Source organism: Erinaceus europaeus, chromosome 9, assembly GCF_950295315.1.
Source record: "Erinaceus europaeus chromosome 9, mEriEur2.1, whole genome shotgun sequence".
Lineage (NCBI taxonomy): Eukaryota > Metazoa > Chordata > Mammalia > Eulipotyphla > Erinaceidae > Erinaceus > Erinaceus europaeus.
The window spans coordinates 42,489,700-42,516,841 of record NC_080170.1 but is presented as its reverse complement, the minus strand read 5'-3'; the positions used below and the strand labels follow the sequence as shown (position 1 = coordinate 42,516,841).

At 40.7% G+C, this 27,142-nt stretch overlaps 1 long non-coding RNA gene across 2 annotated transcripts in view; it reads right to left on the bottom strand.

Annotated features, from left to right (window-relative positions):
• LOC132540190 (uncharacterized) overlaps positions 1–27,142 on the bottom strand; it is a 73,573-nt gene that overhangs the window by 33,230 nt on the left and 13,201 nt on the right. For both annotated transcript variants that reach the window (XR_009551409.1, XR_009551410.1), the window contains exon 2: positions 12,223–12,353. This is a non-coding gene — a long non-coding RNA (uncharacterized LOC132540190). The remainder of the gene's footprint in view (positions 1–12,222; positions 12,354–27,142) is intronic.

Sequence of the window (27,142 nt, the reverse complement as noted above, 5' to 3'; positions counted from 1 at the left end):
GGGATGACTTCAAAAGAAACAATATACGCATTATTGGCATACCAGAGGAAGAAAGAGAAGGACAGGAAGAAAGCATTTTCCAGGCCATAATAGCTGAAAACTTCTCTAGTCTAGACAGCATCAAAGACATAAAGATTCAAGAAGCCCAGAGGGTCCCAAACAGAATTAACCCAGACCTAAGGACACCAAGACATATCATACTTAGAATGGAAAGGAATAAGGATTAAGAAAGGATCCTGAAGGCTGCAAGAGAAAAACAAAGAGTCACCTACAAAGGAAAACCCATAAGATTAACAGCAAACTTCTCCATACAAACACTATAGGCCAGAAGAGAATGGCAAGATATCTATCGAGTGCTCAATGAGAAAGGCTTTCAGCCAAGAATACTATATCCTGCTAGACTGTCATTCAGACTAGATGGAGGCATCAAAACCTTCTCAGACAAACAACAGTTGAAGGAAACAACTATTACCTAGCCTGCCCTGAAAGAAGTTCTGAAAGGTCTTCTATAAACAATCAGACCACCACAAATAGGACATATATCAAAACACTCTAAACCTCTACAAGAATGGCATTAAAATATCTTCAATCTTTGATATCAATAAATGTCAATGGCCTGAATTCACCTATTAGAAGACACAGAGTAGGAAGATGGATCAGAAAACACAACCCAACAATATGCTGTCTACAGGAAACCCACCTAACTCAATAAGACAAGCACAGACTTAAAGTGAAAGGATGGAAAACTATCATACAAGCCAATGGCCCACAAAAAAGGGCAGGAACAGCTATTCTCATATCTGACACAATGGACTTTAAAATAGATAAGATTAAAAAAGATAGGAATGGACACTACTTAATGCTCAGAGGATCAGTCAATCAAGAGGACTTAACAATTATTAACATCTATGCACCCAATGAGAAGCCATCTAAATACATCAAACTTCTACTGAAAGAGCTACAGCAATATATTAACAGTAACACAATCATAGTAGGGGACTTCAACACCACCTCTCTCAACTTGACAGATCATCCAGGCAGAAAATCAATAAAGACATAAGGGAGCTAAATGAAGAGATAGATAAACTAGAACTATTGGACATTTTCAGAGTCATTCATCCCAAGAAACTGGAATACACATTTTACTCAAATCCACATGGGTCATTCTCAAGGATAGACCATATGTTAGGCCACAAATACAGCATCAGCCAATTCAAGAGCATTGAAATCATCCCAAACATCTTCTCAGACCACAGTGGAATTAAACTAACACTTAACAATCAAAAAAGATTAGTAACAGTTCCAAAATGTAGAAGCTCAACAGTACACTTCTTAACAACTTCTGGGTCAAAGAGGAAATCAAGTAAGAAATCAAATTGTTTCTAGAGTTCAATGAAAATGAAGACACAAGCTATCAAAATACTTGGGACACAGCTAAAGCAGTCCTAAGAGGGAAGTTCATAGCTATACAAGCACACATTAGGAAACAAGAAAATGCACAAATAAACAGCCTGATTGCACATCTTAAAGACCTAGAAGAAGAACAACAAAGGAACCCTAAAGCAACGAGAAGGTCAGAAATCACTAAAGTTAGGGCAGAAATAAATAACATTGAGAATAGGAAAACCATACAAAAGATCAATGAAAGTAAATGTTGGTTCTTCGAAAGAGTAAACAAAATCAACAAACCTTTAGGCAGACTCACAAAAAAAAAAAGGGAGAAGACCCAAATAAATCGGATAGTAAATGAAAGAGGAGATATCACAACAGACACTGCAGAAATTCAACATATCATGCGAGGCTTCTATGAACAACTATATGCCACCAAGCTAGAGAACCTGGAAGAAATGGACGATTTCCTAGATACCTACCAACTTCCAAAACTAAGTAAAGAGGAAGTAGATAACATGAACAGGCCCATCACTAATGAAATGGAAACAGCTAATGAAATGGAAACATCAAAAATCTCCCCCAAAATAAAAGTCCTGGAACAGATGGTTTTACAAATGAATTCTACAAAACCTTCAATGAAGAACTAATACCTCTACTTTTAAAAGTCTTCCAGAAGATTGAAGACACTGGAATACTCCCTGCCAGCTTCTATGAAGCCAACATCACCCTGATACCAAAAGCAGACAGGGACACAACCAAAAAAGAAAACTACAGACCAATATCTCTGATGAACATAGATGCGAAAATATTGAACAAAATTCTAGCCAACTGGATACAGTAGTATATCAAAAAGATTGTTCATCATGACCAAGTGGGGTTTATCCCAGGCATGCAAGGTTGGTTTAATATACATAAATCAATCAATGTGATCCACCACATGAACAAAAGCAAGACCAAAAACCACATGGTCATATCAATAGATGCAGAGAAAGCCTTTGACAAAATACAACATCCCTTTATGATCAAAACACTACAAAAAATGGGAATAGATGGAAAATTCCTGAAGATAGTGGAGTCTATATATAGCAATCCTACAGCCAACATCACACTCAATGGTGAAAAACTGGAAGCATTTCCACTCAGATCAGGTACTAGACAGGGCTGCCCACTATCACCATTACTATTCACCATAGTGTTGGAAGTTCTTGCCATAGCAATCAGGCAGGAGCAAGGAATTAAAGCGATACAGATTGGAAGAGAAGAAGTCAAACTCTCCTTATTTGCAGATGACATTATAGTATACATGGAAAATCCTAAGGAATCCAGCAAGAAGTTTTTGGAAATCATCAGGCAATACAGTAGGGTGTCAGGCTATAAAATTAACATTCATAAGTCAGTGGCATTCCTCTATGCAAACACTAAGTTAGAAGAAATTGAAATCCAGAAATCAATTCCTTTTTCTATAGCAACAAAAACAATAAAATATCTAGGAGTAAACCTAACCAAGGAAGTGAAAGACTTATATATTGAAAATTATGAGTCACTACTCAAATTGAAAAAGACACAAAGAAGTGGAAAGATATTCCATGTTCATGGGTTGGAAGAATTAACATCATCAAAATGTTACCCAGAGCCATCTATAAACTTAATGCTATCCCCATCAAGATCCCAAGCACATTTTTTAGGAGAATAGAAAAAATGCTACAAATGTTTATCTGGAACCAGAAAAGACCTAGAATTGCCAAAACAATCTTGAGAAAACAGAACAGAACCAGAGGCATCACACTCCCAGACCTCAAACTATATTATAGGGCCATTGTCATCAAAACTGCTTGGTACTGGATCATGAATAGACACACTGACCAGTGGAATAGAATTGAGAGCCCAGAAATGAGGCCCCACACGTATGGACATCTAATCTTTGACAAAGGGGCCCAGACTATTACATGGGGAAAGCAGAGTCTCTTCAACAAATGGTGTTGGAAACAATAGGTTGAAACATGCAGAAGAATGAAACTGAATCACTGTATTTCACCAAATACAAAAGTAAATTTCAAGTGGATCAAGGACTTGGATGTTAGACCACAAACTATCAAATACTTAGAGGAAAATATTGGCAGAACTCTTTTCCGCTTAAATTTTAACGACATTTTCAATGAAACGAATCCAATTACAAAGAAGACTAAGGCAAGCATAAACCTATGGAACTACATCAAATTAAAAAGCTTCTTCACAGCAAAAGAAACCACTACCCAAACCAAGAGACCCCTCACAGAATGGGATATCTTTACATGCCATACATCAGATAAGAGTTTAATAACCAACATATATAAAGAGCTTGCCAGACTCAACAACAAGACAACAAATAACCCCATCCAAAAATGGGGGGAGGTCTTGGACAGAATATTCACAACAGAAGTGATCCAAAAGGCCGAGAAACGCATGAAAAAATGCTCCAAGTCTCTGATTGTCAGAGAAATGCAAATAAAGACAACAATGAGATATCACTTCACTCCTGTGAGAATCTCATACATCAGAAAAGGTAACAGCAGCAAATGCTGGAGAGGGTGTGGGGTCAAAGGAAGCCTCCTACACTGCTGGTGGGAATGTCAATTGGTCCAACCTCTGTGGGAAACAGTCTGGAGAACTCTCAGAAGGCTAGAAATGGACCTACCCTATGATCCTGCAATTCCCCTCCCAGGGATATATCCTAAGGAACCCAACACATCCATCCAAAAAGATCTGTGTACACATATGTTCTTGGCAGCACAATTTGTAAGAGCCAGAACCTGGAAGCAACCCAGGTGTCCAACAACAGATGAGTGGCTGAGCAAGTTGTGGTATATATACACAATGGAATGCTACTCAGCTATAAAAAATGGTGACTTCACCGTTTTCAGCCGATCTTGGATGGACCTTGAAAAAATCATGTTGAGTGAAATAAGTCAGAAACAGAAGGATGAATATGGGATGATCTCACTCTCAGGCAGAAATTTAAAAACAAGATCAGAAAAAAAAAAAAAAAAGTAGAACCTGAAATGGAATTGGCGTATTGCACCAAAGTAAAAGACTCTGGGGTGGGTGGGGAGAATACAGGTCCATGAAGGATAATAAATGACATAGTGGGGGTTGTACTGTTAAATGGGAAACTGGGGAATGTTATGCATGTACAAACTATTGTATTTACTGTTGAATGTAAAACATTAATTCCCCAATAAAGAAATAAATTTTTAAAAAAAGAATTAAATTTGGGGCTTCTAGGGTCTCAAGCATGCAAGTCCTGTGCTCCAACTGTAAGATATCTTTCTGTTTTTTTCCCCTTTAAAGGTGTGTGTGTGTGTGTGTGTGTGTGTGTGTGTGTGTGTGTGTGTGTGTGTGTGTGTTTGTGTGATGTGCATGTTTGGGGAAGAGGTATTTTTTAGGCAGAAGGTAAGGCATGTAGTCAGTAGTCTGTGTTGGTAGTTACAGGATGGAAGGGGTCTGGCCCACCATGGTTTTTGCCACCCTTTGTGAGGGGTAGAGTGGGTGGGGGTGAAGAGGGTGTTGTGTTCAGAATCCCTGGGCCATCTCCCCTCAAGCAGTCTTTCTGCCTCCAGCAAGGGAGAATATTTTTCCCTTTTTCTGGTCCTGGAAACAGAGGGCTGCTTTCTTGTCAGTACAAAGCTATAATGTTCACAAAACCACCTGACTGGTTTGATTTAGTGGTCACATTCTGGCCAATGAAATAACAAGTAAGCAAAAGGAGGATTTGAAGCAGATGGCAGACCAGCTTTAGGAAACCATTACTTATAATTTCACTAGCTTGCTTTACCATGGTGACTTTTATTATTTAGTCATGCTGACTGGTCAGTGGCATTCACGTCACTGCAGGTCACTGCACTGAAGACACTGGGTTGGAAACCAGGGATGACAAAAGACATAGCAGGTTGTAGACTCAATAGGTTAAATATTTGGAGCACACAGCAGGGTATATATGAACAGTACAAAAATTATGTGGTGAGAGGCAACGAAAAGAGAGATTCCCCAACAGCCTTGGAAATTTGTTGAGAATTCACAGATGTCTGAAACCACTCTCTTCCACATTACTGTTCAAAAATTTTTCCTGCTAGTTTATCCTAGAAAAGATATTGGTTCTTCTGGGAATCACATCAGAACACATTCCCTCCAGAGATCAGCCACTGGCATAAGACACCAGGTGCCTACAAAGCAAAGCCACTGTGCAGACGGCAGGCCAGGACCAGGAATATCATGTTGTCTAAAAAAAGCAGTGAAATTGCTGACCTCTCTTCATCAGTCAAGCCAGTCATGCAACCCACCTCACACCTGTAGGATTGCTTCTGCTTCTCTGTTTCTGATGTGTGAAACAGAAACAGGTACCGAGAGAGGTAAGTCAAGAAGAAAAAAGAAAACTGCTACCTTCCCCCAGTTAACTGGGAACAGATCCAGGGAAAGCTGCTGCCGTTCCTTCTCCTCTTCTTTCTACCCCGCCCCTCCCCGTTCTTCTTCTCCTCTTCCTTCTACTTTTTCTTTTTCCTTCCAGGATTATCACTGGATCATGTGCCTGCACTAAGAATTCACCACCCCTGGTAGCCATTCTTTCATTTTCTTTCTCTTTTCTTTTTACTTGATAGGACAGAGAGAAAATAGGAGGGAAAGTGGGAGATAGAGAGGGAGAAAGAAAGAGAGGCACCTGCTGCACTGCTTGAGAACCTTCCCCCATGCAGGCAGGAACTGGGGGCTTGAACACAGGTCCTTTTGCATTTTAATGTGTGTGCTCAACCGTATGTGCTACTACCCAGCCTCAGAGAAAAGTTTCTCCTCATGGAAGTTAAAAGTATAGAAGGTAGCATTGGATTTCTCCACCTGGGCACTATGGCGTTGTGGCCTGGTAAGTCCTTCATGATGGAGGGTCATTCTGGCCACTGAAGCATGTCTATCAACATCCCTGGGTTCTACTGATGAGCCATACCACTCTAGCTGTGACCATCAAAATGTTGCTTGACTTTCCCAACTAACCCCAAGGCAAACTGAGAGCAGTGGGGTGATTTCTACAGATGAAAAGTGCTAGAACAGTCCTGGGAGGTGGTGCAGTGGATAAAGTGTTGGATTCTCTAGCATGAGGTCCTGAATTTAATTCCCAGCACCCCTTGTGCTAGAGTGATGCTCTTGTTCCCCCTCTACCTTTTATTAATCAATTTATTAATCTTTTCTAAAAAGAAAAAGAAATGGTTTAGAAGCCCAGATAGCACCAAGACACACCACCCCTGCCACTTGTTCTGGAAAGAACTTGACTTCCAAAATAGACACAGAACTACAGACAGACACGTCAGGGGAATCTCAGGGTTCAGAGTGGCTCCAGTTCCAACGATGTGTGGAACCTTCTTAACACAAATACACTGAGGAGGATTTCCAGGATTAATTTCAGTTGTTTACAAGACTGTTGGTTAAATATGTGTCCACATGAAAGTAAGACTACATTTGACAGACTCCTTGATTTTCTATAGTTACCAGATCAAAACAAACTAGGAACTTTTGAAAAACTGAAAATAAAACCAGCACACACAATCACATGAGTGAAACAGGTTGTCATTTCATGGAAAGAAATGCCTCTTATTGTGCCAGTCAGGTATTAATTGACTTCTTTGGGCAATATGGTCCCATGACTCAGATCAATCTCATATAATTTTGTTTCCTCAAATGCCTGTGAAGACTTTGGTTGTGAGTTTTCCAAGAGGTCAGCCGGAAAATGCAGACTTTACTCATTAAGGCTACTTGTGCTTACTTCTTACTGACTTGTTACAATAACAGTGGCTCCTCTGGGCTCCAACCTGCTCACAGACACCCAGCAATGCTGGAAAGTAGACATGTAAAGGCCCTGGGCAATGTGCCTATTCTGTACATTCTCATCAACTCCATCCCCTCCAATTACTTTTTAAAATGTAAATTTCCCATAAGAAAGGCCTAAATATGGCAGGAGACTCTCACAGGAGTTCTGGTCAGGTCTGATCCTCTTTACAGATGAAGAATGAGCAAAGTTGCTCAGGGAAGTAGTTCTAGTCAGGACTGGCTGGAAAGGGACCTGGGTCAAGAGGGGCAGTGCTCTCTTTTCTCCTCTAGCTCTCCTTCCAGTGTGATAATAGAATTCTATTGGAGAGGAGGTCAGGCAGTAGCACAGCGGGTAAGCACACATGGTTATGATGTGAAACGCAAGGACCAGCGTAAGAATCCCAGTTCAAGCCCCTGGCTCCCAACCTGCAGGGGATTCGCTTCACAACTGGTGGAGTAAGTCTACAGATATCTGTCTATCTTTCTCTCTCCCTCTCTGTCTCCCCTCCTCTCTCAATTTCTCTCTGTTCTATCCAACAACAATGGCAACAATAAGGGCAACAAAAATGGGGGGGAAATGGCCTCCAGGAGCAGTGGATTCGTAGTGCAGGCACCCAGCCCCAATGTTAACCCTGGAGAACTGTATTGAAAGTGTGGTTGAGGGCTGGGGAGACAGCAAAAGCCTTTTTTTTTCTTCCAGGGTTATTGCTATGGCTCTGTGCTGGCACTAAGAAGCCACTACTCCTGATGGCCATCTTTTTTTCCATTTTATTGGATAAGAAAGAGAGAAATTTAGAGGGGAGGGGACAGTAAGAGAGAAGAAGAGAAAGTTAGACACCTATAGATCTGCTTCACTGCTTGTGAAGTGACCCCCCCTGCAGGTGGGGAGCCAAGGGCTCAAACCAGGATCCTTCCACAGGTCCTTGTGCTTCATACTATGTGTGCGTAAGGCAGTATGCCATGGCCTGACTCCCCACAGCAAAAAACTTTCATGCCTGAGGCTCTGAGGTTCCAGGTTCAATCCCAAGCACATTAAACTAGAGCTGAGTAATGCTCTACTCTCTCTCTCTCTCTCTCTCTCTCCCTCCCTCCCTCCCTCCTTTCCTCTGTCTCTCATTTAAAAATAAGATTTTAAAAGAAAGTGTGATTTATTGGTTTTTGTTTGTTTATATTGGGGGGTGCATTTCTGGTCCTTCAATATTCTAGGGTAGCTGTTTTTAGATAAAGGGGGAGTAGGGTAGGCAGAGAAGAAACCACAACTTCTTTCAGTGAGGTGGGGCCAAGCTTGAAACTTGGTCACACATATGGCAGAGTAGCACATTATCCAAATGAGATATTTTGTTGGCCTGTGGTTTACTATTTTAGACATTGATTTAAATTAACCAAACACTTAAAACATTTTTTTTTAAAGAAAGGGACTAGAGTACAACTCTGGTACATGTAGTTTTGGGGTTGAACCCAGGACCTCATTAATGCAAGCCATGAACTTTACCAACTAAGCTACCTTCCTATTTCCTCAAATGTTTTTAAGTTTGTATTTATTTATTTATTTATTTATTTATTTTTGGATAGAGACAGAGAGAAATTGAGAGGGAAGGGGCAGATAGAAGGAGAGAGGAGAGACACCTGCCGCATTGTTTCACCACTTGTGAAGCTTTCCCCCCCCCCACCCTGCAGGTGGGAACTACAGGCTTGAGCTCAGGTCCTTGTGCACTGTAATGTGTGCTTTACTGGATGTGCTACTTGTCTTGCCTTCAAAATTTGTTTATTAAAGGTCAAACTAGAGAATTCTCTTTTAAAGCTTCTATCTTGGGGGGGGGGGGGGCAAGGAGATAGCTCACCTGAGTAGAATGTACAGTTCACCATGCTTGAGGGCCTGGACTTGAGTCCTTGGCACCACAGCACCACACAGAGGGAGAACTACATGAGTAGTGGGGTGGTGCTGTGGTATTTCTTCTTATCTCTGTCTCTCTCTGTCTCTCTCTCCCCTCTTACTCTCTATCCACAAAAAAAGAGTCTGCTGGGAGCAGTGGAATCATGTAGGTGTGATGCCCCAGAGAAGCTCCGGCAGGAAAAGAAAGCCTCTCTCTGGCCAAGTGGTGGAACACCAGTTAAGTGCACATAAAACTATGTGCAAGGACTGGAGTTCAAGCCCCCACTCCCCACCTGCAATGGAGACACTTCATGAGCGGTGAAGCAAGTCTGCAGGTGTTTATCTTTCTCTCTCCCTCTCTAGCCCCCTCAATTTTTCTGTGTCCTACCAAATAAAATAGGAAGGAATAAATAGCTGCTGAGAGTGGTGGATTTGTAGTGTCGGCATTGAGCCCCAGGGATAACCCTGAAGGCAAGAAAAAAAACAGAGAAAATCCTCTTTGATTTGTCATTTGATAGTGTGGTTTACAGTATGTCTGCAAATATTTGCATTTGAATATAACATATATATATATATACATAAAACTGTAGTAAACATACACATCCAGTTTATGAAATAAACAGTAAAAGGTATGAACCCAGAACCAGGCCAAGAACTACAACATTTTCAATATTGAGTATTCTCAGAATGTTGTTCCTGACACATCCCTCCCACTCCTCTAAAAGTAGCCACTATCATGACTATTACAATGATGTCCTTGCTTTTATTTATAGTTGTATCAGCCTTCTCTCCATCCCTACACAATAGAGCTCGATTTTGCCTATTTATGAGCTTTCTATGGACAACTCTGACTCTAGGTATTTGTGTTTTGTTTATTTTTCTCACTTCCTCATCCCCACTCTACAAATGGTTTTAGTTCTTGCTTATTCTGTAGGTACATTTGGACTGTTTCCAGTTTGGGGCTATTATGAACAGTATATCTATAAACATTCCTGCGTATATTCTGGTCTATAGGATACACATTCACCTCTACTTCTTGACATTTTTTTCACAGTGGCATTTCTTCACTTACAGTTAAGAGTGTTCACTCAACCTCAGTAGATGATGGCAACACTTTTCCAAAATTTTTGCTTCAATTTGAATTCTGACCAGTGGCAGGCCCCTTTCTCACTAGCACCTGTTATTGTCAAACTTTACATATTTTGAATATTGTATTTATTCATTTATTTATTGGACAGAGACAGTGAGAAATCAAGAGGGAAGTGGGAGACAGTGAGGGAGAGAATCACCTGTAATACTACTTTACCATTTACAAAATTTTCCCCCTGCAGGTGGGGATCAGGGACTTGAACTCAGGTCCTTGTGCATGGTAATGTGTGTGCTCAACTAGATGCACCACTGTCTAGCCCTTAACTTTACATTTTAAACTGATCATAACTACAGCATCACTTTACTCTTTAGCACATGCAATTCAGGGAACTGAAATCAGACCTCATATTGTATGTCTGGTGCTCTACTCACTGAACCACCTCCAGTGGTGGTGCATTCAGGGTGGTTGTAGACAAATTTCCTTTTTTTTTTTTTTTTTTTTTAAAAAAAATTCTCCTTTATTGAAATTACATTTGAAAGAAAAATGTGTCACTGTCCAAAGTGTCTCTTCTTCCATGAGAAATGTTAAAGGCAAAATGCTGAATATAATTAATTTCTCTCCTTGTTTCCTTCCCCTTTCCTTGCCTTGCCTTACCTTTCCCCTTTCCTCTTTTTACTTTCCTCCCCCACCTTCCCTCTCCCTTCTCTCTTCTCTTCTCTTTCACTTTTCTTTATGTTCCTTCTTTAATAGAGACAGAAAGAAATTAAGACGGAATAGGAGATAAAAAGGCAGAGAGAAACAAAGACCCCTTAAACACTGCTTCACTGTTCATGAAACTTTCCACCTTCAGATGGGAACTGGAGCTTGAATTTGTGTCCTCATGCATGGTAATGTGCACTCTGCTGGGTGTACCATCTCCTGGCCTGAATTAATATTATTTTAAAGACTGTATTATTTATTTATTTATTTCATAAGAGAGAAAGGCCATATCTACTCTGGCTTGTACAATACTTGGACCTCACATTTATAGGTCTGACAGTCTTCCTGCTAGAATATTGGCCTGGCCATGGAACTGATTGTTTTTATACTTCAGATCATTTAAAATAGAGCAATAACAGTTTATAAAAAAAATTCCCACTAAATATTTTCTTCTTTATTCCATTTTCCAAATCCAACTCCCTTTCATTCAACTTTATCCTCTTGTTTCTCTGTCTTCATAGAGGACATAGTCTTATATATCATAGTGCTTTGTTAAAATCACCAAGGGTAGACATGATTATTTATTATTCTATATTTCTCAGTGCTTTGTATTTCTGCATTGTCATATGTCAGGTAAATGTCAATAATAAAGTATTGTCTCTATCATATATACTTCCTTTGCACCTAATTAAGTAGATTATGTATGGCTATAATAGTTATGCCATATAGTTCTAACAATAAAAAAATGAACAACTCATCTAAGCCTGACTAGCTTTTTATCACCTTATCTCCTTCAGGCATTTAGAAGTGAGCTCACTGATAAAGAGTGAAGCCCATATGATCTATCATTAAATAAATTATTCAGTAATCTGTGATGTCCTTGTAACATGAGGATCTCCTATTAAAAAAATAAATAGCTGCACTGCTTAAGGAGGCATGTGCCAGCTATTTATAGTCTTTATAGAAGCTTTGCCAGCAAATCCAATTAGGACTCTCTGGGAATCTACAGAATTAATGTTTGTAGCAGTAATTTTGCATGAAGTCATTCATGACATGCATACATGTGGATGTGTAACAACACACACACACACACACACACACACACACCCCAGCAGGAAAGGCCTAAACAGGCATGATTAACTTTCTAGACCCATCTTTTTCTCCTCATTAGTACTTCAGACACTCATATAGGAGCAAAATGGCATAGGTCACCAGCAGATTTCATGATAATTATTCCTGACTGTATCCAACCGGTTCCGTGCTTTTTTCAAAGTGAGCATATTAAGTGTTGGATTTCCTTCCCAACCTTACAGGATATGAAGACATGGGCCTCCTCTCTTACCTGTCCATTTCCTGCAGGTTTAAGTAAGGCAGCCAGACTCCATAGGTCTAGCCCGGGCTGCATGGAGTTAAGGATTCAAAGATACAGCTTGCAGACTGCAACAGGGTTGCTGGTCTGAGGGGATTTTCATCCTGGAAGGTTTGGGGAATAATAGTCAGGTTTATATTTTTCATAGTCTAGCTTTTTATTAGAACAATATTTCATGTGTATAGAAATACAGTTGGTATGTGGACCAAGAAATTCCCCTTATATTAGACTCACAAAAGTTGAAATATTCAACTATTGACATTATTCATGCAGTTCATATCAACATTAAAGTTTTCAACATTATGTCTCAAGTCACATCTCAAAAGTGACCCTGATGGAAATCTCAGCATATCAGAAAAAGTGTGAATTCCTGAATGAAAATGAAGTTATATAAAATTACATTAGAATTTTCCCAACACTTCACATTGTTGTTCAGAAGCAAAAGAACATGTAAAACACAGTAATATATATATATATATATATGTATATATATATATCCCAAAGAATCATTAATAACTAAAGTTAAAATATATAAAAAGATTTTAAAAAATTAAATTACCACAATGGGATTTCATTATGCATCCATCAGAATGGCTAAAATAAGAAAATGGTTATAACCTAAAATAGACCTACTAGCTTTTTCCAAAATGGAGACCCCAAATCTTCATCTGCAATATTCCAGCCTTTAGGTTCATGATTAGCCAACAGTTTATTCTACTTTATATCTTAACTCTTTTTCAGCCACCAAGTTCCAGACGCTATCATGATGCCAACCTGACTTCACTGGGCAGACAACCCCACCAATGTGTCCTGGAGCCCCACTCCCCAGACCCCTACCCCACTAGGGAAAGAGAGAGACAGGCTGGGAGTATGGATCGATCTGTCAACACCCATGTTCAGTGGGGAAGCAATTACAAAAGCCAGACTTTCTACCTTTTGCACTCCATAATGATCCTGGGTCCATACTCCCAGAGGTATGAAAAATAGGAAAGTTATCAAGGGAGGGGATTGGATGCAGAGTTTTGGTGGTGGGAATTGTGTGGAATTGTACCCCTCTTATCCTATGGTCTTGTCAAAATTTCTTGTCAATAAATAAAAATTTAAAACATGGTTATAATATCAGTTACTGGAAAGAAGGCACATAAACTGGATTACTCATACTTCTGGGTACAGTTACTCAGGAGAAGTGGCAGTTTCTTCAAAATCTAAATAGACAATTACTACATGATTCACAATTGCATTCTTGGGAACTTCTTCTGAAGAAATACAAGAATTACAATTTATGTTTGCACAAACCCCTGCATATGAATATTCATAGCAGTTTTATACATAATTACCCCAATCTAGAGACCCAGTTGTCCTTCAGTGGGTCACTTGTTATGGTACCTTAGAAGCTACTCAGCACAAAAAGGGAAAAACTATAGACACACCCAAAACTGTGGGTGAAACTCAAGGAAATCAGATAGAACAAGAAAAATTAATCCCAAAATATTACCTATGATTTTTTTTTTTGCTTCCAGGGTTATTGCTGGGGCTCTGTGCCTGCACTACGAATCCACTGCTCCTGGTGGCTGTTTTTTTTCCCCCCTTTTGTTGCCCTTTTGTTTAACGTTGTTGTGGCTATCGTTGTTGTTGTTATTGATGTCATTGCTATTGGATAGGACAGAGAGAAATGGAGAGAGGAGGGGAAGACAGAGAGGGGTGAGAGAAAGATAGACACCTGCAGACCTGCTTCGCTACTTGTGAAGCGACCCCCCTGCAGGTGGGGAGCCGGGGGCTCAAACTGGGATCCTCACGCCGGTCCTTGTACTTCGTGCCATGTGCGCTTAACCCACTGAGCCACCACCCAACCCCCCCCCCCATGATTTCATTTTTTAAAGATTTATTTTTATGTATTTCACATGAGATATGTAGACAGAGTTGAAAAGGAGAAAAAGAATACAAGGTATCACTTTGGTACATGCAACACTGGGAACTGAACCAGGAGTCTCAGTTGTGCAAGTACTGTGCCCCACCAGCTGAGTTAGTTCCAAGAAACCCCCCCCCCCTCCCTCTAATTTGAGAGAGAGAAGAGAAAGAGACCACGGCACTGAAGCTTCCTTCAATGGCTAGGCAGGACTCAAACCTAGGTCACTCACATGAAACAGCAAACACTAGCCAAGTGAGCTGTTTCACTGGTCCTATGTAATATTCTTGAAATGACGAAACTACAGCAAAGGAGTATAGATTAGTGGCTTCCACAGGTTAGGCCTGGATGGTTGAGCATGAAATAAGAAGGAATGGGTAGGACTGTATAAAGGCAACACAAGGTATGGCTACTGTTTAAGGCTATCTCTACATATGAAGCAGTACAGAACTAAGGAAACACATACAGACACACACAGAGAGATACATACACACATGGATACATGTAAGATATGGGGAATCTGAATAATATCTACAAACTTGATATTAAATAAGACTTTGGATTATACAGTGTTAATATCCTAATTGTGATGCTGTGCTGTAATTTTGCCAGATAGTATCATTGGGAGAATATGGATAAAGAAAATGTCATATCTCCCTGTATTAATCTTTAAGACAACATGTGAATCTGCGTCTCAGTATAAAGAATTTAATTGGGACCAGGTGGCGGTTCATCTGGTTGAGTGCATATGTTACAATGCACAAAGACCCAGGTTCAAGTTCCCAGTTCCCATCCATAGGGGATAAACTTCATGAGTGGTAAAGCAGGGTTCCTGGTGTCTCCTTCTCAACCCCTTCCCTCGCAATTTCTCTCTATTTTATTAAATAAAAACTAAGTTAAAAAGAACGAATGACTTTTAAAAACAATTTAATTCGGGGGTCGGGCGGTAGCACAGTAGGTTAAGCACACATGACACAAAGTGCAAGGACTGGCTAAGGGATCCCGGTTCAAGCCCCCGGCTGCCCACCTGCAGGGGGTGGGGTCGCTTCATAAGCAGTGAAGCAGGTCTCCAAGTGTCTATCCTTTTCTCCCCCTTTCTGTCTTCCCTTCCTCTCTCCATTTCTCTCTGTCCTGTTCAACAACAAAGATATCAATAACAATAACCACAGCAACGATAAAACAACAAGGGCAACAAAAAGAGAAGAAAAATAGCCTCCAGGAGCAGTGGATTCGTAGTGCAGGCACTGAGCCCCAGCAATAACCCTGGAGGCAAAAAAAAATTAATTCTTTTTTTAATTAAATGCAGGAAAGACAGCATAATGGTTATGCAAAAGAAAAAAAAACTTTCATGTCTAGGGTTCTAAAGTCCCAGATTTAATCCCTCACACCTCAGTAAGTCAGAGTTGAGTAGTGCTCTGGTAGAAAGAAATAAAGAGGGGCCACGTGGTGGCACACCTGATTGAGTGCACATGTTAGAATGTGCAAGGACCTGGGTTCAAGCCCCTAGTCTCCACCTGCAGGAGGAAAGCTTCACAGTGGCAAAGCAGTGCTACAGGTGTCTCTTTGTCTCTCTCCTTCTCTATATCCCCCTTCCTCTCGATTTCTGACTCTCTGTCAAATAAATAAGGATAATTTTAATATAATATGTAATATGAGAAATAAACGAAGAAAGAAAATTAAAAATGAAATGATATTTGATAGTCTGTGATAGATACTTGCTAAAGTGCAAATTTTTAAAAAAAGATCAGTGAGGGCTGGGGAGATAGCAACATGATTATGCAAAAGACTCTCCTGCCTGAGGTTCTGAAGTCCCAGGTCCAGTCCCTAGCACCACCATAAACCAGAGTTGAGCAGTGCTCTAGTGCCACCACCCCCCTCTGTATGTGAGTTTGTGTGTGTGTACCTTTCTCTCTGTATCTCTCCCATTACAATTAAATAAAAATAACGAAGATCAATAAAACTGCTGGGGAGAATAGCTAAGCAAGACTTTTCATGCATGAGGTCCTAGATTTACTTACTTAAGTCAAAAAGGCAGAGTAAGGAACTCTCAAGATTCTTTTCTCTTTTAAGTCAATGAGAAAACGTGCAAAAATGGTGAGAATCAACTTTTCAAAACATTGGAATTTAATAAAGTCTTTTGGTTTGCATATTTATTTGATCCTTACACATTTATTCAACAACAACAAAAAAAACCACCAAATCTGAGTAAGAATGGCAAACTCATTGTCATTTTAACATAGTCCCAATCCAGCTTCATGATAACCTTGAAAATCAATAGCTCCCAATTGTGATGAAAAGAAGCCTGCTAGTCACAGAGGAGGCAAAGCAGGACTGGAGCACCTTCAAGATTTCAGTGCTGGAGCTGTGGTATACATACACAATGGAATACTACTCAGCTATTAAAAATAGTGATTTCACCATCTTCAGCCCGTCTTGGATGGAGCTTGAAGAAATCATGTTAAATGAAATAAGTCAGAAACAGAAGGATGAATATGGGATAATCTCACTCTCAGAAGTTGAAAAACAAAGTCAGAAGAGAAAACACAAGTAGAACCTGAACTGCAGTTGGTGTATTGCACCAATGTAAAAGACTGTCTGGGGTGGGGGTGGGAGAAGAGTGCAGGTCCTGGAAAAGGATGACAGAGGACCTAGTGGGGGTTGTATTGTCATGTGGAAAATGGAGAAATGTTATGCATATGCATGTAAAACTATTGTATTCACTGTCGACTGTAAAACATTAATTCCCCCAATAAAGAAATTTTTTAAAAAAGACCTCATTGCTGGAGATTTGCCATTTGACCTCTCTAGTCAAATAATGATTTCACTGGCAAGACTATTTTTATTTGGTCTACCTTAGCATTCACCCAGTGTAAGAAGCCTTAAACATTCCAGCATTATTTATTTATTTATTTATTTATTTTAGGGGTAATTAACTTTGAAACTATTCAAAGCAGTAGGGCAGTACCTGGGGCAAACCATAAGCAAACTAAATGGAGTTAAATGTTTACAGGGGTTTGAAAAACCCTGACACATTCCCGGGACTCTACAAAGCTACATGCTTATGTAAGGATGCAAGCATGCTGAGGAAAGACCTAAGAAGACCCTATATTCTCACCTTTGGCTCACCTTGACACTGAAACAGGAAATGAGCCTAAGGCAGAGCTGTCGACTGACTGATTTAGGGATATAAATTTATTCTACACAAGAACTCAGACAGAGTCCTTGCCAAGAACTGGGAGAGGTATTGGTTCTGAGCATTTAAAGAAATCACAGTACAATCACTAGCTGAGCACTAAGTTAACTAAGTAGACTTCAGTGTCTACATACAGTAAGGAAAGCAGACTTAATTCCAAGAAGTCATTAAATAAACAACAGCAGCAAAAAATAAACCTGAGAAGGGTGAAAAATCATTTCCAGCGCTCCCACACTGCATTAGTTAAATTGTCTATTAAACAAAATAGTAAAATAAATAAATAAATAAATAAATAAAGCAAATAAACAAGAAAGTATGCCCTATACACAGAGAAAAAAAAGTCAACAGGAACTATCCATACAGAAAACCAGGTACTGGACTTACTAACAAAGATTTAAAATCAACTATTAAAAATACATTGGAAAAACTAAAAGAAGGCATGTCTAAAGAACTAATGAGGAAGTCGGGCGGTAGCACAACTACAACAACAATGAAAAACAAACAAAAAAATAAAAACAAAAAAAACGAATGAAAAGATCCTGACCTCCCTAGGCAGATAACTTCAACAACGTATCCTGGAACTTCACCTCTCAAGAGCCCTACCCTACTAGGGAAAGATATTGACAAGCTGGGGATATGGATCGACCAGTCAATTTCCATGTCCATGAGACAAGCAAGTTCAAAAACCAGAACTCCTTCCTTTTGCATCCCAAAAAGAATTTTGGTCCACATTCCCAGAGGGGAGAAATGTTAGGGGAAGATGACCAGAAGGATCTGAACACCAGTTCCACCGAGGCCTGGAACTTGTGTCACCAGGAAATCTTTGTTCTTATACCATTACTGAAAGGGAAGAGAATATGGAAAACATGAGAGGAAGTCAGGTGCTGTTTCTCTTATCTGAAAGGGAAGAGGGAAAAGGAAGGACACTCAGAGTAGTAAAATAATAATAAAAACAACAAAAAATAACAAAAAACAATAATAAAAACAACAAGGGCAACAAAAAGGAAATAAATAAATATTAAAAAAAAGAAAATTATTGCTAGAGAAAAATAATGAAATTCTATAATGATAAAAGAGCCAATATACCCAAGTAGAAAAAAACAACTATAAACACATATAATTATTAACAGACTCCTTCTTCTTCTTCTAGCGTTTGCCCTTCTTCCGTGGCCAGTTAACAGCGTCAGGTTGAGCCTGATGTAAAGTTTTGAGACCTCCTTTGAATCTGGAGAGGTGTCAGTCGTTGACTATGTGGGTCATAGTCTGTCTGTAGCCACAGGGGCAGTTCAATTTATGAAATAAAATTGACAAAATTGAAAAAGTAGATAATTTAGCAATATTTTAATATGTTACTCTTAATAATGAAAATCAACAACATAAGACTTAAACACATTATAAAGCAACTAGACATAGCACATAGCTATAGAGTACTCCATCCAATAATAGCAAAATTTGTTTTTTCTAAATTACACATGATCCTTCACCTGTACTGACTATATCTTTGCAAGAAAGTTGGCTAAGCCTACTGGAAGGTGAGAACCACATGGAGAAGAACTAAGGCATCCCAGCCAATAACCTGTACTAGCTGCCAGGTAGGACATCTAGGACCTCTGGGCTCAGTCAGTCTTCCAGTCATATGACAGTTGACCAAGTAAGGCCAAGCAAATAAATTACCTAGTGGCTCATGGAATCAGCAGAAACAAGAAATTATATTATTAAAAGCCAAAATTTGGGGTGGTTTGTCTTACAGGAGTCAACAACTGATACACTTGCCTGCTTGGAAGTTCAGCGTGGTCATGTAGATCAGTTACAAATGAAACAGGACACCTCAGTTCCAGGTGGAAACACTTCATTTCTCTTTCTTGCTCTTTTTTTTTCTTTTTCTTTTTTTAAAGATTTTATTTATTAATGAGAAAGATAGGAGAGAGAGAACCAGACATCACTGTGGTATATATGCTGCTGGGGATTGAGAGTCCAATAGTTTACCAGCTGCACCACCTCCTGGACCACTCTTTCTTGCTCTTTTGTGACAATGTGTGTTGGTAAAAAGCTGTAAGATCAGGGGCCAGGCAGTGGCATACCTGGTTAAGTGCATGCATTATTACCATGTATAAGGACTGGGGTTCAAGCCTCTGGTCCCCACCTATAGGGGAAGCCTAATGAGTGGTGAAGCAGTGCTGCAGATGTTTCTTTCTCCATCTCTATCCCCCTTCCTTTTCAATTTCTTTCTTTCTTTATTTCTTCTATCTTTCTTTCTTCCTTCCTTTCTTTCTTTCTTTCTCTCTCTCTTTCTGCAGATGTACTTATTTATTAATGAGAGAAAAGGAGGAGAGATAAAGAACCAGAACATCACTGACACACACAATGCTGGGGATTGCTCTCAGGACCTCAAGCCTGAGAGTCCAATGCTTTGTCTATTGTACACCTCCCAAACTACCTGACTGTTATTTGGAGAACACAGAGGTGGATTTGAACCAGATGAGTAGATAGGATGGAGAAAACAGAACACCAGTCAGATGACCTTGCTGTCTTTGCTGAACTATGTTTCATTAACATAGCTAAGTTCACCTTACAGCTCAACCAACTTGAAACAATTTTCTCATATGTCAAGTGAAATGAGAAGTGTGCCCTGAAATCTAAATGAGTGATAAAAAAATAATGATCCTTAAAAACAGCCATGTTATCAGCACTTAGACATACTTACCTTTCCTGTTTTTTTGATACATTAATAAACTACCTATATATATGCAAATATAGGCAAATACTTTTCCATATTTGGCAGTTTAGCACAAGTATTTGTCCATATTTAAAGTGTAAACACACACACACACACACCAACTCTAGTAACCTTCAAGGGTGGTATGCTTGTAAATTATGTCAGTGCTATTTATTGTTGCCAGCAGAGGCCCTTGGAAAAGCTGGAGTACAGAGGGAGAGAAAAGGGAGGGCAGAGAGGGACCCTGAGAGGGAGAGAGAAGGTTCTTGGTATGACAGAAAAGACCAGACCTGTCATGGGAAAATTAGAATAGGAAACATTTATTTAGGTAAAGTCAATGGGTATTTTTCATTAGTGGAGGAAAGCGATCACTCCTTTTTCTTTGTCCTCTTCTAGATTCCTAGGAACTTTAGGGGTCAGGTAGGCTAATCTACAGGTGGAACTAATCTATAGAATTCATTAGTTATGTGAGAGAGGGTAGGATCCCTTTGCAATTTTAGGCTTCCTTTCTTCTAGGACAATGCCATGGTAAAGTTTTTTTTTTAATATATATATTGCATATGAAAGACAGAGTTTCACATAAGACCAATAAAGCAAGACAAACAAGGGCACCACTCTCGTGCATATGGTGGCAAGGATCAAACAAGGAATCTCAGACACACAAGGCTGATGCTCTATCAGGTGAGCTATTGCCCCAGCTAGTGAAGGTAATTTTCATAGTCTATTTATCTTTCACTGGGATCTGGGAAAGCAAGTCTCTGTCAGTGTTTGGAGAACGGCGTCCAACTGTCTCCCTTTTCCAGGCCTCCTTGTTTCCAGGAGTTTCTGGATAGTGTAGGTGCTATCAGTTCTTATGACAAGTGTGTATATTTGCAGGGTTCTCCTTCCTGCTTTTATCTTTTACTGTCCCTGTTCCCCTTGGGCTGAATGTCTGTGTCCCCACTAAACCCGTACATTAAAATCCAAAGATCCAATGTGTGATATTAAGAGGTGGGCTTTGGGAAGATGATTGAATCATGAGGGTAGAGCTCTAAGTGAGCTTTGCATCCTTCTAACAGAGGCTCAAAGAGCTCCAGAGTCTGATTGGCCATGTGAGGCTATGAGAAGTCTCTGACCAACAAACAGCCTTTCCAGACCACGCTGGCATCATGACCATAAGCTTCCAGACTAGAGCTGTGAGAAATAGATTTCTGTTGTTATAAACCATCCACTGTGTAGTATTTCCTTACAGCAGCTAGAATAAACTGAGTCAAGCATTTAATGTGTTTCTACACAGAACATCCTGAGTTTAACAAGACAAGGCTGTCTTAACAAGACGGATGCTCAAGATGAGACTTAGGCCTAGATGTTACACAGAAACCAGGTCCTGAAAGTTCTGAGCTTGAACTATCTGATTTGGTTCTGGGGGAATGATTTGGCCAGAGACTGATAAAGTGGGGCAAATTTAACTCCAGATGTCAAAATGCTAAAGTTGTCTGGAGACAGAATGACAATTTTAGGAACTTAAATTCTACTGGCCTTGCCCTCTTTAAATAAGAGAGAATAGTAAGGACACATTTGGAGCTTTGTTCAAGGGTCAAGATTAAGAACGCATGGTATTAGAGCCAGGAAGATTTGGGAACCTCTGGCTTCTCCCTGATTACCACCCAAATCCAGCTCCTGGTTTCTCCATCCTTCTACTGCCATCTGTACAAAAGACTGACACTCATTACAGAACAGGAAGTTGATTTAAGTTCATAGGCTCTGGTCTCTGATTATGGGTTTGAGTGGCAAGAAGGAAAAGGTGGTGTGACAGTTTGACACAAGGTAGTAGGTCCTCGTTAGGCTTCATTTAAAGACAGAAAGTGGACGCATATGTGAGATAACATTGGGACATCATAGATTCTTAACAAACTTAGATTCTTAGTGGCAGCACTGAGCCCCTCAATAAAGCTTGTAGCCAAAAAAATTTTTTTAATTAAAGAAATAAATAAAAAAATATGTTCTTGATGACATTTATAGTTATATTAGGAGACCAAAACCATGATGATTTGGGCCAGTTATGGGCCTCTGCATGTGACTGAAGGATAGGGGGCTGATTTTACCTTATGCCCCATTGGTGGTCACATCCACATCTGTGATTACCCCCCACACACACACATTGCACACCCTCCCCTGCCACACACAGGCATCCACTAACTCCAAAGCAACATTTAGGACATAAAATCTGACTGAAATGTTCGTGGAAAAACATGATGGTACAAGCATATTATACTTTCTACCCCTTGAGCATTTCTGCTCTTTCTCTGAATTTCCTTTCCTATACTACCCTTCTGCCTGCCTCTGCAGCCCTTCTCACTGCACCACTGGGAGGGAGGAAAAATCTATCTCCACAGCCATATCAATGCAAAACCAAAAAAAATTCACTGGACACAAAACTGAACACTTTCTTAAGGTCCGAGCAGAAAACAACTGGGATTGAGATGGCATATAAAATGTTCACTACAGTCCTCTGAGACTCACCATGCTGGCATTATAATATAATTCATACACTGGTTGGGAGGGGACTTTTCATTTACCTGAAGCCTTGACAGTTCTAAAACAGACACATATGGTCAGGTAAGGCCCCAGATTCTGAGAGAACCCCACTATATCTAGAAGATTCCTTCTCATTCCAACTCCTTAGTGAATAATAATTAGCCCACCTTACCTGAGAAAACCCCGCCTATCCTGGACAGACCCTGTATAATCTGAGCCCTCTCACTAGCAATGTGTGATAGGGTCTTCTCACACCCCCCCGAGTATGTACCACTGTTTTCCCTTACCAACAGATCCAATTTGCTACTGTCTTTACCCTTGAATTCTTCTGGGACTCTCAGAAGAACCTGTACCTGGTTCTTTGAGGCATACTTTCCCTCAGACCGTACTGTTTGTCATCTCTCATAGTGAACACCTGAACCCCCATGCACCTTGCTCAGAAAAGCAGAAGCCACTAGAAAAACAGAAGCTTGCATTCAGCAAAACTGAAGATTTGCAGTTAGTCTGATGGTCACAGAAGATGACCATCAAAAGATAGAGATCCAGGTCCCCCACCCACCAACAATGGAGCCCCCAAACATGAGACTGAATTGAGAGATACCTTCTGCTCTGAACTTAGAGAGAGGTCACAGTACCTTTAGGCTCAAACAGCTGGAAACATCAGTTTGAGCACAGAAATCTGGAATCATGGGTTTGATTTGATCCCTTCTCAAGGATGCATGGGTTAGCAGATACCTCTCTCAATGAATTAAAGAAGTTGTACTACCGAGGCCTGGGCGGTGGCACACAGGGTTAAGTGTACATGGTACAAAACACAAGGACCCAAGCAAGGATCTGAGTTTGAGCCCTTGGCTCCCCACCTGCAGGGGTGGGGGGTCACTTCACATGTGGTGAAGCAGATCTGCAGGTGTCTATCTTTCTCTCCCCCTCTCTATTTTCCCCTCCCCTCTCAATTTCTCTCTGTCCTACCAAAAGAAATAGAAAAGATGGCCACCAGGAGCAGTGGATTCATAGTGCAGGCACTGAGCCCCAGTGATAACCCTGGAAAAAAAAAGTTGTATTACCAAGAACACAAGTACTTGATACTTAACCTTGGAGAAAGCAGTTCTTATGAAAATGAAAAATAGTAACTGGGAAGTGACACACCCTTTAGGTCACAGATGTTACTATGTGCAAGGACCAGAGCTGGTCCCCACCTGCAGGTGGGAAGCTTCAGGAGTAGTGAAGCAGAGCTGCAGGTCCCTCTCTCTCTCTCTCTCTCTCTCTCTCCCTCTCTCTCTCTCTCTCCCTCTCTGTCTCCCCCTCCTCTCTTGATTTCTCTCTGTCTCTATTCAGTAAATAAATTAATATTTATTTAAAAAAGAAAACAAATAAAGGGACAAGTGACAAGCTAAAAATGAGAGCATTTAATAGAACACCCTGGGAAGTAGAAGTCAGTTTCTTGTTTCGCCTGGCCTCAAACATGCTGGTTGGGGCTTTGGGCAAATCACTGCATTTTTCTTCCTAAACCTTCCCTGTAAAAACGGAGGTACTCTTCCTACATCATAGAGGGCTTGAGAGGGTTAGAAATGTGGCCATGTGGAGGAAGGTTGCTAATGAGGAAGAGAAGACTTAGTGAAATGTGCAAGCCAACTTGTGTTTCTTTTCAGTCTGAATGTAGTCTCCACGACTTGGTTAGACCAGCTTTCCCCATACAAACTGTTATGGTTCCAGACATGCTGGTACTAGTAGAGAGCTTACTCATTGTTTCAAAAGAAAGCTCCTTTTATTGTGAAGTTGTTAAACCAGTGCCATAACAAATCTTTTCAGCTAAAAGAGTAGGAACCCTGAAATAGAGGCTGTTTCAAAGGATAAACAGGCTTGAAGGAGAAAAGGGGCTGGAGGTCAGGGCTGGAAAGAGGCTTGCCAGAAACACAACTGGGATTTAGCTCAAGAAAGTCAGAGAGAGAAGCCAGAGTGTTTTCAAAAGGTTGGTGGGTGGGGCTGCAGCAGAAAAGGAGGTATTGCTAGCATCTCCTGCCTCGTAGAGCATGTCCCACCCAAACTGTGAAAGTGTCTATACGTGTGAATTCCACTGACTTATCATCAGTACCCCATGTTGTAGGTTACACTCACCCTCATGCAGGTGATAGGTTGAGTGTCTTGCACAAGGTTGCACAGTATATATTTAAGCATGGCAGAGAAACAGGGTAAGGAAGTTTGTGAAATGAGATTATCTTAAATCATGCCCCTCCAACAACTTCTCCAGAACTTTCCTTTTTTACTGTTACCTATGGCTAAAGACAGGCACACATCCAGGGAAAAGGGTGAGTTGTAAGTGGCATTTATGGCTGTGTGGGGCCTCCAGTGTCAGTTGGAAGCAAAGGAAAAGAAAATCTCAAAAAGCAAACAAACAAACAAAAATTATTTCTTTACTTGTCACTGAGCATAACCCAGTTTAGTTAGTTAGTTAGTTAGCATAACCCAGTTTAGTTAGTGAAACCCCACTAATCCTCTTTGGTTAATTCAAATGGGAGGTGGGGGGGGGGAACATGTCTTCTGAGTTTGCCTTTAGACTTTACTCCAGGTCATATCTAAATTGATGAAATGTGGGCTTGGGTTCTTGCTGGAGAGGTGAGGTAACACTGCTTAGAACTGGAGTGGGGTAAGCAGTGGGAATCTGTGTGCCTCAGAGAGAACTTTGACCAGTGAAAGACAAAAGATAGAAAAAGCACACAGAGACGCTGCTCTTCCTACCTCCTCAGGAAGTGCTAGGAATCCACCTCATGTGTGACCAGGGTACACATAAGCTTGCTGGCTTGGTGACATGACCTCCCACTTGCTCTCTCTCCTCCTCCTCCTCCTCCTCTTCTTTTTCTTCCCTCTCCCTCCCTCTCCTCCTCCTCCTCTTCTTCTTCTTCCTCTCTCTCTCTCTCTCTCTCTCTCTCTCCCTCTCTCTCTCTCTCTCAAAATTGATAGGGAAAAGAGAGACAGAGAGGAAAGAAAAAGAGAGACATATGCAACACTGCTTTACCCTTGCAGGTAGGAACCAGGGGCTGGAACCTGGGTCTTGCTCGTGGTAGTGTGTGTGCTCTACCAGATGTACCAGTCAATGTACCAGCCCCTCCCTCTCACTGGAGCTGTCAATGGTAATGCACTTCCCAATTAAGCCTGCGCACATACTTTGCCATAGGTATGTGTTTTTCTGTTGTTGTTGTTGTTGTTTTTCTGGAGAGTGAAGACAACCACTTCAACACAAATTCCTATTTCCTATTCCCCCACACCATGGTAGCACCCTAAAATATCCATGAAGCCTACTGGAGGCCCCAGGAACATTTCTCTTACAGAAGCCTAGATCCCTGTGAGAAATTGTAGTTTTTATGAGATTCTCAACAACTTACGGAAGGCATACTTCCCAGATAACTTTCTTTGAATAAAATGAGACTCTAGGGCCCAGGGCACTTGCAGGCTTGGATTTTGCTAATATAACACTCTGCACAGAAAGGCCAGATTTAACTTAGGGAGCTACTTCTATACATGAAATGAGTGTTCTCTACATGATAAGTAGATGGAAAAGAAAGAGTTTAATCTACACTCCAAATGTGACAATCCACTATGTCCATCAGATAAAAAAAAAAATGTCCCAGGGTCACAAAGCCTCTGTGCAGTGAACACATTTATAAATCCCCAGAAGAGGAATGTTCTGAAATGTCAGCTATAGCTGTCATCTTTAAGTGGGTTTGGGGTGCTTTGGAGCAGCCATGGTTTTCACTCTGTCCTCTTCCAGGAATCTGTCACACACAGGTTTGGTAACTTTATCAGGCAGGGAGCCATGGGGAGGCTGCCTTTGATGCCAGGGCCCAGCTGTAACCTGAGTGTTCCCAAGGAGTGGCCCTGGCTTATCCCCAGGGTAAGAGCAGCTGTCAGCCAGCAGAGCCAGTGGAAGCAAAGGGGCCCAGGCCCCCTTCCATGCAAGTGGGTCAAGAATCACTCATGCACCTGGAAAAGCAGTACTGGCCTGCCTGGGATTTGGCCCCCTCCTGCTTTCTGCTTTCCTCTCCTGTCCCCATCCTGGAAACTGCACCTACTCTGGCCTGCATTCATTTCCACCCCTTTTCTCACCCACTGAGCTGATCTCCAGCATTAATTACTTCCTTCTAACTGAATCCTGTATTCCAAATGGCTGAACAGTCCAAAACATGAAAATCATGGGGGTAGAACCTGTGCACAGCCTTAAAATACAGATTCTCAGGTTCTAGCCTAGTGAATGAAAATATCCCAGTGGGACCAGGAGCTTGTATTTCTTTCTTTCTTTCTTTTTTTAAAAGATTTTATTTATTTATGAGAAATATAGGAGGAGAGAGAAAGAACCAGACATCACTCTGGCACATGTGCTGCCGGGGATCAAACTTGGGACCTCATGCTTGAGAGTCCAAAGCTTTATCACTGTGCCACCTCCCAGACCACGAGCCTGTATTTCTAACAAATGTACCAGGAGGTTCTGTTGCAGGAAAAAAATCACTTTCATCACCTGTGGTCTAATTTTATTTAAACCCAATTTGCTTATATATCATTCCCAAGG